Raw genomic sequence first — 14168 nt, forward strand, 5'->3', positions numbered from 1 at the left:
ATACGAGCTCTCTATTTTCCCCTGAAAAGTCCCTTTTCGAGTAAAAATAGTACAGCTGCTCTCTCTTGCCTGAAATTAAAATAACCAAAAAAACCCTTACTAATACAATACCTGATATAGATATGTGCAATGTCAATTTTTTTTATATAAGCCAAACTATATGTTTACAAGTATGAAGAAAAATAACAGAATCATCTAGATTAAGACAAGTAATTGAGGGAGTTCCCTAGCGGTCCAGTGATTAAGAATCCACCTTCCAATGCAGGGGACGAGGGTTCGATCCCTGGCCGGGGAACTAAGATCCCACATGCCACGAGGCAACTAAGACTGCGTGTCACAACTAGAGAACCCACGCGCTCTGGATCCCGCGCGCCACAGCTAGAGAGAAGCCCGCGAGCCACAACAAAGAGCCCACACACCGCAACGAAAGATCCTGCGTGCCGCAACTAAGACACGACACAGCCATAAATAAATAAATAAAGACAAGTAATTGATTATCAATCATGGGACGGCTGACTGTTAACTTTTATTCTGCTTCCTAGTCTTTGCTGTCATGGTTGCACTGATCTTCTGAATGAGCACCTATGATATAGTAGGCACAAGCAGGAATGAACAGTAAGCGTGGGCCTGTCTTCACATATTATAGAGTTGTACAAATGTCAAATAACTTAAAATATCCGTAAACGTATGTTCACAATTTTTGGTAAGTGCTTTCAATGCAAGTATAAGGCTAAGTGATGAAGTATTAACAATAGGACCTAACTTGGTCCAGGGGAGGGTACTTGGGTCTAAGTTCCAAGTAAGCTGTGACATTCATTGTGGATGAATAAGTGACACTTAGGCAAGCAGGAAAAACAATAGGATGAAGACCCCAATGTGGAAAAGACTGGTGCTCACACGGCAAAGGAACTGAGGGAAAGCCAATGTGGCTGGAGCAGAGTGAGAGGGGTCAATGGTACGTGATTGGATTGTGATGCTAGCCAAGAGGGTTTTAGGGCCTTATAGACCACATTAAGAATTTTTCTTACATTTCTGGGAGTCAGTTATCTATAAAACTCCCTTAAGGAACCATAGAAGCAAGCTACTTTGAGTCAGGGCTACGGCCTGTGATGGAGCTGAGTGTAAATTTGCATGCGGGCAGTCCTGACAATGAAATAACAGGTGATGTAGAGGAAAAAAATGGCATTTGGGCAGGTGTCTGTACTGGATCCTCAGAAAAGGGAGGAGCAGCAAGAGAGGGCTTAGTCCGAGGGCAGGATCAGGAAAGAGGGACTCGGGCTTCCCTGGTGGCACAGTGGTTGAGAGTCCGCCTGCCGATGCAGGGGACGCGGGTTCGTGCCCCGGTCCGGGAAGATCCCACATGCGGCGGAGCGGCTGGGCCCGTGAGCCATGGCCGCTGAGCCTGCGCGTCCGGAGCCTGTGCTCCGCAGCGGGAGAGGCCACAACAGTGAGAGGCCCGCGTACCACAAAAAAAAAAAAAAAAGAAAGAAAGAAAGAGGGACTCATCCCTTAGGGCAGCAGGCTGAGAGGACGTCATGAGGTAGAGACTGAAGCTACATGGTGAACTGGATAGATGAATGCAATCCGCTGGCCAAAATAAGGCCAGAGAATCAGAAGAGGGAGACAAGGCAAGACAGGAACAAAGCCAGGGCCTTAAGCCACGAAGAAATAAAATCCCAGAAGGGCAAACCTTGCTGTAGAGAGGGGTCTGTCATACGTGTGCGCTGGGAGACACTGGTTCACAATGGTTCGTCTCAGCCTGAGAGGGTCTGTTCTTCAGGGAGTGAGGTGTTCTGGTGGGTGGTTGAGTTTCTTCAGTCTCTTAAGTTCATTATTGTAATATTCTTCCTCCTCCTTCTTATCTCTGCCTATCTTATCTCATCTGATCATCTGAGCCAGGGTTTCCAGAGCAGAAAATTGGACACATGCACACAACACACACACACACACATCTGAAAAGCTGAGACACGAAATTACCGACATATCTCGAGCCACTCACCTCTGGAAAATGGGAGTGAAATACTGAGGAAGCCTGAATTTTATGAAAACATTAAAGTGTGTCTGCCTAATTCCACTGCATCCATGTCTGCTCATGAGACATGCCAGCTTGGGAAATTAGAAGCCTTCTTTCTCCTCGTATCAAAGAGACACAGAGCTGTGCAAAGAATAACAAATAACAAAAGAATAACAAATAAACTAAAGATTCTAGGAAAAAAATAAATGAGTGTATTTGGGGAGGAATAAGAAAATAGACTTATCAGTGGATTAAAATCTGAAAACAATAAGAGAAAGTAAACACTTCATTGGTGAGCGTGGAATTAAGAACAATGCTATTAATTGTAAGTTGAAGGTCAGGGAAAATGTGTTGGCAGTGGGGACTAATTGGATTGTAGAAGCTAATCTCCCAAGGGAAGGGGTGGACGCCTCATCTTGCATATTAGAGGCAAAATTCTCACTGGCAGGAGTTAGGATGAAATGACCTAATAGGTCTTTTCCACCTCTGATTTTTATCATTTGGCAAGGGAAACCTAGCCAGGAGGTACACAGTTAAGCATCTTTGATGAAAATTAAACACAGAACTATCAGATAATACAGATGCTCGCCTCCCCCTCCCCCCAAAAAAATATTTAAAAGAGATGATCACACCACCAATAAAGCCTTAGCATCCAGCTCAGAAGAACAATTCTTGACATGGACCAGGGATAAATAGATGCTTTCATTCCCCTAGTTTTCTTAATCCTCAAATCTGAATGGACAGGGGTAGCAGGTTTTCAGGGGTGTTGGAAATCAGGGGCTTTGCATAATCGCCCCCTGAAAGTTTGCTCTGTTTGGAAGAGGTTACCCTTTGAAGATGACTGGATAGGTTCCAGCAAGTTTTCTTCAACTCCCACAATCTTTCACCCACTCTCCTTCACCCCTTCCTCTTGGCTCTACCCATCTCTGGGAAAGTGGGAAAAGTACAACAAACCTTAGATCCTTTCTTGGAGAATTGTGAGTAGCGTATTATATCCTAATAGCCTGTTGGCAAATCTAAGCCCTATTCAAAGAAAATCCACTTTTGAAAACTGGGGCTGTAGAGATGTGGACATTCCTGGGAAAACACATTTCTCCTGTTACTTTTGTTTTCTTCTTTTATCTGAGGGCTTAAGTTTTCTGGTTTCGTTATTTGATTCAGGGCTTCCGTTATTCTGTTTTTCGGAAATAGCGCCCAGCGTGGACAGAACAGAATACATTGTACAGAAATGCCTGCGACTGTTTTGACTGGCACGAGACTATCACCTAAGCAAACTGGCAACATTAGGAGAGAAGTAGCTTACAGGCTTGTATAAGAACCAGCAGCCGCAAGTACCAGCCCCAGTTCTGCGTCTTTCTTCCTGTTATCCTTGCCTTTATAAATGCCTATTTTGGGATTTTTATCTCTGAGTCATTGAGGTTAGGCAATCAGAAAAACCTGGCATGGATATGTCTTACTTGATGTTTTCTCAAGGGAATATAACAGCTACAACCTTTTGGGTAAATAGTGTTCATTTTCTAGCCATGAATGGACATTTTTTAAACCCATGGAATCCAGGGTAATTATGCTCTAAAGGCTACCTTTATTTAAGACTTGCTTCTGTTATCCTCTCTAGATTTTCTCAGCTCCTCAGTGGACTTCAAAGAGGTAAAGAGAGACACGCTGTATGTAAAACCTACTGAAGGGCAGTCACAAACGCATGGGGAGGTATGGAACAGAGCCTGATAAAGCCATGGAACTTTCCACATAGGGAACATCTGTGCTGTTCCTTCTTCTGGAGAGAGGGGGACACTTTTCACATTCTCTACAATTGGTCTGTGTGACTTAAGTTAGTCGTTTTCACTCAGCAAGTATTTTTGAGCAGCTATTATGCACCAGGTAAGCTACACCCTACAACATTGTAGAAATATAATATTGAAATAAAACCAAAAAATGAGACACTATTTTTTAAAGGAGAAATAAAAATACATTTAACAAGGACATCTGAAAATATGAAAACTCTGTCATGAAAGAAGGAAAAAAGGAAGGGAGGGACAGAAGAAAGGAGAGAAGAAAGAATTGTCTCTTGAAGTTATTTCATTCTTGCTACAAAAGACCCAAGGAATTGAAAGTTAAGGTTTTGATTTTATTTCCCTTAGAAAACTGAATGAGAGTCCCTCTACTTTAACTACCGGCTAGTTTACATAAACCAAACATTTTCTATGGAATAATCTCATGGCAATGATTACATTTGTTTTTATAAATGAGCTTCCCCAATTATGTCACATGCTTCCCATGCATCGTATCTTTTCTTTTTAAGAAATATGAATTCAATGAATATAAACCAAGTGTTTGTTGTCATTTTAGACGGAGGATTATGGAAACTCCTAACTACTTTATGGGGTCTTTACAGCCAGCATTGCTGATTATGTTTGATTTCAGGCCATCCCTACCTAGAAATGGCACACACTCTAAGGAAGAAAACCCATTCATGTGAAACAGTCATAATCATATTCTGGGAAGTTATATTTTAAGGGAAAAAAAGATTAACTATGACAGACTTTTTCAAACAAGAAATCCATTTCGTCTAAGAAGCCGCTTTTTATATCATTTGAGAGCTTAAAATTGCAAAGCTGTTATATAGACTAGCAACTGAGTTTACCATAAATAAATTGAGTCAAAAAATTTGGGGGCAATATTCAAAGTAAATTGAGAAATGGTGAATAGAATCAATTTTGATCTATTGATTTTGAGCTCATTTTCATGTCACTCTACAAAAACATGCAAATGGGAAGTAGTGAATTTTAAGAATAAGAGTTCATTGAAGCAGGGTTACAGAGGCAAATTAAGAATTTCATCCCTGGGTTGATATCTTCATGACAATTTGAAGAAAATACTTAAAACTGGCATGCTTCTGTTTTAAGGAATTCTAAGTTATATCATTTCCTGAACTGTTATATTTAATCAAAGCTCAGTTTAATTAAGCCATGCATACAGAAAAGTTTTCCTTAAATAATTTTCCCCAGAAATATATAGCCATGACTGCTGTATTTAAGGATGTTTTCATAGAAGTTATTTTGGGGAATTCCACTCCGGGAAACAAACAGAATTTTCTCTCTATTTTTTTCTCTTTTCTTTCTTCTTTTTTTAAAACTGTAGTAGGTAAAATATAGTGCCCCAAAGCATTACAATTTGACTCTGTACTTTCAAAATAATATACATACTTATTACTTTCTAATATATATCTTATTTCTTAGATGGTCTGAGAACTCTAGTCCATGACTCTCTTCTCAAAAAGCCATAAACACTAAAAGTGAGGGAACTCCCCACAAATCACAACTCGATGTTTAACTGGAAGTGATAACAGCATAGCTAGTGATTGATTTATTAAAATTTTAAGGTGTTGTTGAGCAGGCCACTCTTAGCTCTTTTAATCAAATTTCTCATTTAGTTAAATTCTCTGCTTCTCTTTTGCATAAAGTCATTAAATAAAATGCACAGAAAAAAAATTACTTGAAGGGAACACTGAAAAAGACCATTCTATCCTTTATCCAACATTTATGCAAAAGAAGAATAAAATCTAGATTTTGTTCATTGTTGGCTAAAGGGAGTTTAATGACCCTGCAAGGGACATAGCACAATTCGTACTCCCGTCACACATTTTTATACAACCCTGGGCACTAGGGCTCTCTGTCAGTATACAACCTACAAGCCATCTCTGAAGCAAAGTCTCTTCAAAGGATTTGTCTTGCCATTTCCCTGTAGCTGCTAATGCCACTCTGTCAGCCCTTCTGATCTTGTAGCTGTCCTAAGAGAGTCTGGGTCTACATTTTCCAAGGGAAGCTTTCAGTGAACCGTAATCTATCTTTCCATTGGCTAAGCCTGTAAACCTTGGTGGGCTGGGTGGTTCCAAAAAGAAAAGAGGATGTTTTCTTTTTCCACTGTTTAAACCTCTTGTGAGTAATTCCCCACAGCTGTACGTAAACACCCCCTTTCTGAGCAGGGAGAAAGGTCTCGGAACAGAACAGCTCTCTGTTAACTAAAAGGGAGCCTCCTGGTCTCGATGCATTTTGTGGGAGACTTAATTGTACTCTGGGGCTTCAGGCTAGACTTATCCTGAGTTTTCCTTTAAAGAGTAAAAAGGATAAAGAGGAAAAAAAAACAAGTTTAAATTGCTGCTTGTAAACAAAACTGAGATTCTTTTGCAGCTCTTATGAGATTGTTCAACAATTAAATAGCTATAATTGTAACCCCAAACAATGTTTGACTGGGCTGGCTGCCTAATCAGTGAAGTTGTATTTTCACAGCAGACTAAGCATATTATTGTTAAAACAAATGTTATTGGAAAAACAGCTCTAGAGAATACATTTCTGCCTACAGAGAATAGGTGGTTCTTTTCAAAGATGCCAAGAAATTCAGTGCCTACCATATAGAGGGTATAAAAAAACACCTGTTGGAGTGAATAGAAAATATTTAGGTTTGTTTGCAAATAATCTCTTGCTGTTGGTGGTTTTCAAACACCACCACATAGAATTTTCTACTTTTTAGACCCACTTGTTCTTCTAGTTCAATGTGGTTAAGCCAAAGGCTAAGTGATTTTGCAAGGTCATGCATTCAGTAGTAGACAGTGAGGTGGCAGACTTCTTCGCCTCACTGCCACATAGACCTTATAATTACAGTAATTGATTTAATTGTCTGACTTCACACATAGGCTATGAGATCCAAGAGACTTTGAATACCCATTGCCGAGTTAGGGTGTATGTGCATGTGAGTGTGTGTGTGTGTGTGTGTGTGTGTGTGTGTTTCTGGTGCAGAAAACATGGATGATGCTAAGGGTGAGTGCCATTAGTAAGTTTATAATAACTTGTATGAAGTATTGTATGAACTTGTATGACTGAGTCAAACTCAGACATAGTTATGAAGTAATGGTGAACAAGGCATGTTTTCTGTATAACTACAATTTGATAGAAAATAGTTATATAAATTACTAACTCCTTTGTATTTTCTACAAGGTCTAGTAGAGTGTGTCTCGTATAATTGAACAAATGAATGAATGAATAAATAAATGAATCCAAACTTGAATGTATAATGCCCCCAAATAATAATCCAATCAGCTTCCCATTTGTTTCCTGGAAGTAAAAATAATTCTGTGGATGGACCTAGAGACTGTCATACAGAGTGAAGTAAGTCAGAAAGAGAAAAACAAATATTGTATATTAACACATATATGTGGAGTCTGAAAAAATTGGTATAGGCGATCTTATTTACAAAGCAGAAATAGAGACACAGATAAGAGGACAAACGTATGGATACCAAGGGGGAAGGGGGGTGGGAGGGTGGGATGAATTGGGAGATTGGGATTGACATATATACACTATTGGTACTGTGTATAAAATAGATCACTAATGAGAACCTACTATAGCACAGGGAACTCTACTCAGTGCTCTGTGGTGACCTAAATAAGAAGGAAATCCAAAAAAGAGGGGATATATGTATAAGTATAGCTGATTCACTTTACTGTACAGTATAAACTAACACAATATTGTAAAGCAACTATACTCCAATAAAAATTTTTAAAAATGATTCCAAAAAATAGTAATCATAGTGGCAACTTAAATGAGCCTGTGAATTTACAGCTGACAAAGCCTTTTCACTTCTATCATCTTTTCTTCATGAAAAACCCACTGAGACAGAAAGTGCAGGTTTTATGACTAGCTTCGTATGATAGACGAGCAAATTTTACCTCAAGGAACTTAATTAACCTAGGTAGTCAGAGTCAGACCTTCCAACTGAATTAAAATTCTGCTGATGCAAAATTGACCCTGAGATGCAAGATTCAACAATACATGGTGAACCCAGGAGCCTGGTTTAGAAGATAAAACTCAGGAGACAGAGTTCAACACTTATTAAATGGGTATCATTCTAAGCTACTTGACCACCCTGTTGACTCCATTTTCTCATTTAATAAACTAGGGTTGATAACTTCCACTTTGCAGGATTGTTATCAACATTAAAAGAGCTGTTAGAATGCTTTTTGAAATGTTATATGAGAATTTTGGTTAAGCTCCAAACCAAAATGATGACTTCACTTTTGAATACGTACTTCAGCCTAATGAATGGACGCTCCCCGTAAGTTATCGGGTCCAAGCCAAGCTGATAGTTTGACCATGGTGATTGCTCTGGCTGTATTTACATCCAGCTTTGCCATTTAACAGCCTTGTGACCTTTGTTAAGTTGTTTAAGTTGCCTATGCCACAATGACCTCATCTATTAAATGGACATTAACAATAGATGCCATCTATTGTATAGAACACTTGAAAGGAATGACTGGAACTTACAAATGTAAAGGCAATGTCTGACACATAGTAAGCATTTAATAGATAGATGACAGATACGTTTTTCTCTTTTTTTATTGAAGTATAGTTGATTTACAATGTTGTGTTAATTTCTGCTGTACAGCAAAGTGATTCGGTTATACACATATATATATACATTCTCTTTTCATTTTCTTTTTCATTTGGTTTATCATAGGATACTGAATATAGTTCCCTGTGCTATACAGTAGGACCTTGTTGTTTATCAATATATTGTTTTTCAGGTGTATAGATTAAGAGCTGTGGGCTGGAACTCCTTTGGTAAAAATATATTGAGCACCTATTACATGCCAGTCACTGCTCTAGATAAGGAAGGTTTATTTATTTATTTATTTATTTATTTATTTATTTATTTATTTTTGGCTGCGTTGGGTCTTTGTTGCTACGCACCGGCTTTCTCTAGTTGCGGCGAGAAGGGGCTACTCTTCATTGTGGTATGCGGGCTTCTCATTCTGGTGGCTTCTCTTATTGCAGAGCATGGGCTCTAGGGGATGCCAGTTTCAGTAGTTGTGGTGCACAGGCTTCAGTAGTTGTGGCGCACGCGCTTCAGTAGTTGTGGCTCACGGGCTCTAGAGCGCAGGCTCAGTAGTTGTGGAACACAGGCTTACTTGCTCTGCAGCATGTGGGATCTTCCTGGACCAGGACTCGAACCCGTGTTCCTTGCATGGAAGCCTGGGAGGTTCATCCTTGAACAAGACTATATTTACCTTTCTTTTTCCTACTCTAGAAATAAAGGGAAAGGGGACTTCTTCCCCTCTGTGGCTTCAGAGGGTACAAGTTTCATCAATGGAGGTAGAAGAAGAAAGGAGGGTCTTGTCAGTTGTGGAGTGCTATGATTAACCTCTGGAAACTCAGAGATCAGTCAGGCCAGGACTCAACCGTGACAGTTCACACAGGTTAGAAGTTCACGTTTCCTTAATTGATCCCAGACTCTCATTACGAACAGTCGTCGTTGGTGGTGGCTTGCCAGGCAGCCTGCTCAAGGTGTCCCATCAGATAACAATGACTTCATTTTCTCCCGGGCATGCTCAAGAAAATGTACTCACTCAAGCTCCTCCTATTCTTCCTGGAGAAGTGTTTCCTCATTTATCAACTGACAAATAGAATATATCCACATTTGCCTAACTTGTTTATCTTGAAGTGGGGACCCAGCACTTATGTACGAGTTACTCGCAATTTAAAAGGCAGAAGATTCTATCTGAAAGTCGGACAGAGAGAGAAGCGTTATTAAAATATATGTAAATGACCTAGAAAAATATCTCTTCTCTACCACAAAAGGTTACTATGGGCATCAAGGTCGATAAAAGACATTAAGCAATATTTTTCCCAATTAAATTTTTTTATTTTGAGAAAATTGTTAAATCACATGCATTTGAAAGAAATAATACAGAGAGATGATAAGTACTCTTTACTTAGTTTCTTCTAATGGTAACATCTTGCAAAATTGTAACACAATATTAAAACCAAAAAATTGACATTGATAAGATCCACCAATTTTATTTAGATTTTATAAGTTTTACCTACACTCACTTGTGTGCATGTGTGTGTGTGTTCACGTTTAGTTCTGTGCAATTTTATCACAGGTGTAGGTTCATGTACCCACTACAATTGTCAAGAGACAGAACAATGTAATTACTATCACCACAAGGATCTCTCATGTTGACACTTTATAATTACATGCCCCCCATACCACCCACATTGGGCACTAACTCTTGGCAACCACTGATCCACTCTCCATCTCTATAACTTTGTCATTTAAAGAATGTTATATAAATGTAACCATATAGTAACTGAAAGTATAAAGAAATGTAAGTTGGCATTATTATTATTATTTAAAGTAATTTTACTAACAATTTGTTATTTTTTACACCAACCATATTTTTTTAGGTAATTATAATTTACTGTGAGCAGTAGATTTTCTGACTTATATGGATGGTCCACTAAAAGGGAAATGGTATTAAACAGTAGCTGGATTTTCTGACAGCTTTTCCTGTGGGAAAAGGCCTCATTTTGACAAACACACCTAGGGAGAAGACTAGAGTCTATACAACAGAGCTGTTCACTCTTTCTAGAAGTTTTTATTATTAGCTTTGTAAAAATAACTCCGTGGCTTTTCCCAAAGAGGTATACAGTGATCTAAAGTGTGGTGAATAATATACCTTGACAATCTCGGAGATCAGAGTTGATGTTTGAAGAAGATTAGATGCAGCAAAATTTGTTTCACAGTAATTCTGAGACAGTTCTCCCTGAGAAAAAAGAGTTAAAAATTGTTCTGATAACATAGGCAAATTAAATTCATAAAGCAAATATTTATTATTATAATTATCATGAGATTGTTTTGGTATGATATGTTGAATTCTATTAGGCATGTTATAGAAAATATTTCATTCAATTCATACAATATATTTTTGTGATTAGTGTCTTTTATCTCAATTATTGAGAGAATATTGAAGCTTGGAAAGATTAAATAATTCTTTGAAAGTCCCATACCTAGCAAATGGCATAGCTGTACTCAAACCACATCTATCTGGTTACAACTCCCATACTCTTTTTTGGAGCAGAGACATTTAAACCTATTTTATCTTTGCTTTTATCTCCAAAATTTTTATTCTGATAAAATTAAAACTAACAGAATAGTTGTAAGAATAGTACAAAAAACACCAATATTCCCTTTACCTAGGTTCATCAATTGTTAAAAATGTACCGCATTTGGTTTTTGTCGAAACCAGTAGTAGTCCGGTAGTCGTCTTTGTAAACGTATTTTCTCAATTCAGGATCTAAATATTTAGTTTTCCTGTCTCTTTGGTCTCTTTTGTTCTAGAATAGTACCCAAAGCCCATGTTCATAGCCACTGAAAAATACTGCCAAGCACCCGTCGCACGAATTTAACGACAAAGAAGAATTAGGCACATTGTAAGGAGGCAGTTCTTCCCCATCCCCTCCTAGTATGACAAAACAAATACTATATTTTCTCTTTCCCCATGATAGATAGTCCAGCTGGGCTTAGTGTTACTGTCTTCAGGCAACATTTTTCTATTTTGCTGTGTATACAGATGATAAAACATATATACAAATTTTGCTTTATCCAAGCAGGTAGGAGGCCAGATTTCTTGCTGCTTGTAGAGTGTTCAAAGAGCTTTTAAAAGATGCATCTCGGGTTTCCCTGGTGGCACAGTGGTTGAGAGTCCACCTGCCGATGCAGGGGACACGGGTTCGTGCCCGGGTCCGGGAAGATCTCACATGCCGCGGAGCGGCTGGGCCCGTGAGCCATGGCCGCTGAGCCTGCGCGTCCGGAGCCTGTGCTCCGCAACGGGAGATGCCACAACAGTGAGAGGCCCGCGTACCACAAAAAAAAAAAAAAAAAGATGCATCTCTATTTGTCATGCTTCATGCGACAGAAAGGGTCGACTGTAAAGTATGCCCAGGGCTATTCAATATTCTGACTTTGGAATAGGAGGCCTTGGGTTTGAATCCCAGATCCAGTGTTCCCTAGATATGTGGCTTTAACCTTTGCTTCTCTAAGGTCCAGTATCCTCATATGTAAAATGGATATCTACATGTAACTTACAATGTTTACATATGAATGCATCACCTATGATAGAATCAACATAATGCCTGGCACTAGCAGGCAATGAATAAGTATAGAACATTCAGACGTATTCAAGTCAAAATAATAGGATCTGTTGAAAAAAATGTCCCATACCAAATCCACGTCTATAGCTTCTTTTCCATAAGGAGTTTCCTTTATTTCTCTGGGGAAAATTAAGTTTTAAAATCCTCCATGGTTTTAAGGCCCTTATCTGTTGTCTTATAGGAGTTGTTGAATATAGAATTCACTGAGAGATACAGCACCAAACACAAGACTTTTCCCTTCATTTCCATGATAGATTTCCACTAGAATTATGGCTCATCAGTCATCCCAGATTGTGGTTATAAAGTTGTCCTTTGGGTTGGCCACAGGCCGATTTTCTCATTCTGTGGTTTGCTGCGGTTGATTGTGTGCCCTATTTACTCCCGGGAAAACCATAATACTCTGTATTTTAAAGTATATTCCTGAGACCAGTTCCTCCTCATTCTTCTATCTCACCCTTCGAAAGTGATTTTTAGCTTCTCCATGAATAATTATTTTTGTGTTGCCAATATTTTTCTTTTCCCTATTAAACAATGATTAAGAAAGCCATTTATTTGCTTTTGTTTTTATCATGGTTTATATTTATTCTTTCATTTATTTAAAATGTTTATAAAGCCCTGTTTCACTCATTGTGAAAGGAACTTTAGATATTGCAATAGTTAATTTTATGTGTCAACTTTATTAGACCATGGGGTGCCCAGATATTTGGTCAAACATTATTCTGGGTGTTGGGTGTGAACGTGTTTTTGGATTGAATTAACATTTACATCTGTAGACTGAGTAAAGTAGATCGCCTCCCCCTAATGTGGATGGGCATAATCCAATAAACCGAAGGCCTGAATGGAACAAAACAACTGACCCTCCCCAAGAGAGCATTCCTGCTGCCTGACTGCCTTCAAACTGGAACATCGGGTTCTTTTCCCACCTTCAGATTTGAAATGGAACATCGGCTCTTCCTGGGTCTTGAGCTGGCTGGCTTTTGAGCTGGAACTACGACATTAGTTCTCCCGGTTCTCAGGCCTTCTGACTTAGAATGGAATGTATCATGGGCTTTCCTGGGTCTCCAGCTTACCGACCCATCCTGCAGATTTTGGGACTTATTAGCCTCCATAATAATCTGAGCCAATTCCTTATAATAAATCTCTTAGAATGTATATATGTGTGTATATATATATATATATATATATATATAAATAAATATATGCACACACACACACATTCTATTGATTCTGTTTATCTGGAGAACTCTCATACAGATAGTGTATCACATTTAAGCCTCACTCTGAGATAGTTATTCTTGGCCTCTCAATGTTGAGGACCCTGAATCCCAGTGACTTTACAGTACTTACCTAACATTACTCCCCTGATAGATGCCCACTATCTTTGCTCAGGATTGTCTGACTTCAGTGTCCATAGCGGTTGCATAAGGGAAGATAAGTAGGCTGAGGTTTTATTAAGCATCTTCAATTCCAGTCCCAAGCCATGTGATTCTCTGCATTCACAAATAATATCTAAATATATACACACACAGAACAAAATTTATATGCAATATACAGACGCACAGAACATTTCACTGAACTTTACTGTTGTAGCCGCCTTTTTTTTTTTTTTTTTTGTAGCCTTCTTTTTTAGGAAAAGCTACTTGCCAAATGACATATATTTGATTGGAAAATAATTTAGTTAAGAATGAATATAGCCAAGATTGTTTTAAGATAGATACAAGGAGCAGTCACCAAATCAAATAATTTTTGCCAGATTTACAAATGGCCAACTGCTTTTATGTGTTCTAAATGCCTCCTTCAAAACTATTAAAGGCATTCTAAGCACTCTTAGCTATATTTGTCAAATATGCAGGTTATTATAAGCAAATTGCTACATATCCCTTTACCTGGATATATAATATGATAATATACAACAGGGTGAGGAAAATGAGAGATTATCCTGAAACTCACTTGGTTTGAGGTCTAAACATTTGGAGGAAGACATTTCATTGCCCTGTAGCTGAGAAACAAAGGCAGAATTTTGGGGCAAAGAAGCTCAAACCACTGGTACCTGAAGAGGTGGGGAAAGAGGGAAAGGTATCATTTCTGAAAAATGAAAGGAAAGAAAAAGTAAGACAGCTTGCCAGGGAAATGAAAATTAAAAACAGGCAAAGGTGTGTTTTTTGTTT

Source organism: Stenella coeruleoalba (genome assembly GCF_951394435.1).
Source record: "Stenella coeruleoalba genome assembly, chromosome: 17".
NCBI classification, from domain to species: domain Eukaryota; kingdom Metazoa; phylum Chordata; class Mammalia; order Artiodactyla; family Delphinidae; genus Stenella; species Stenella coeruleoalba.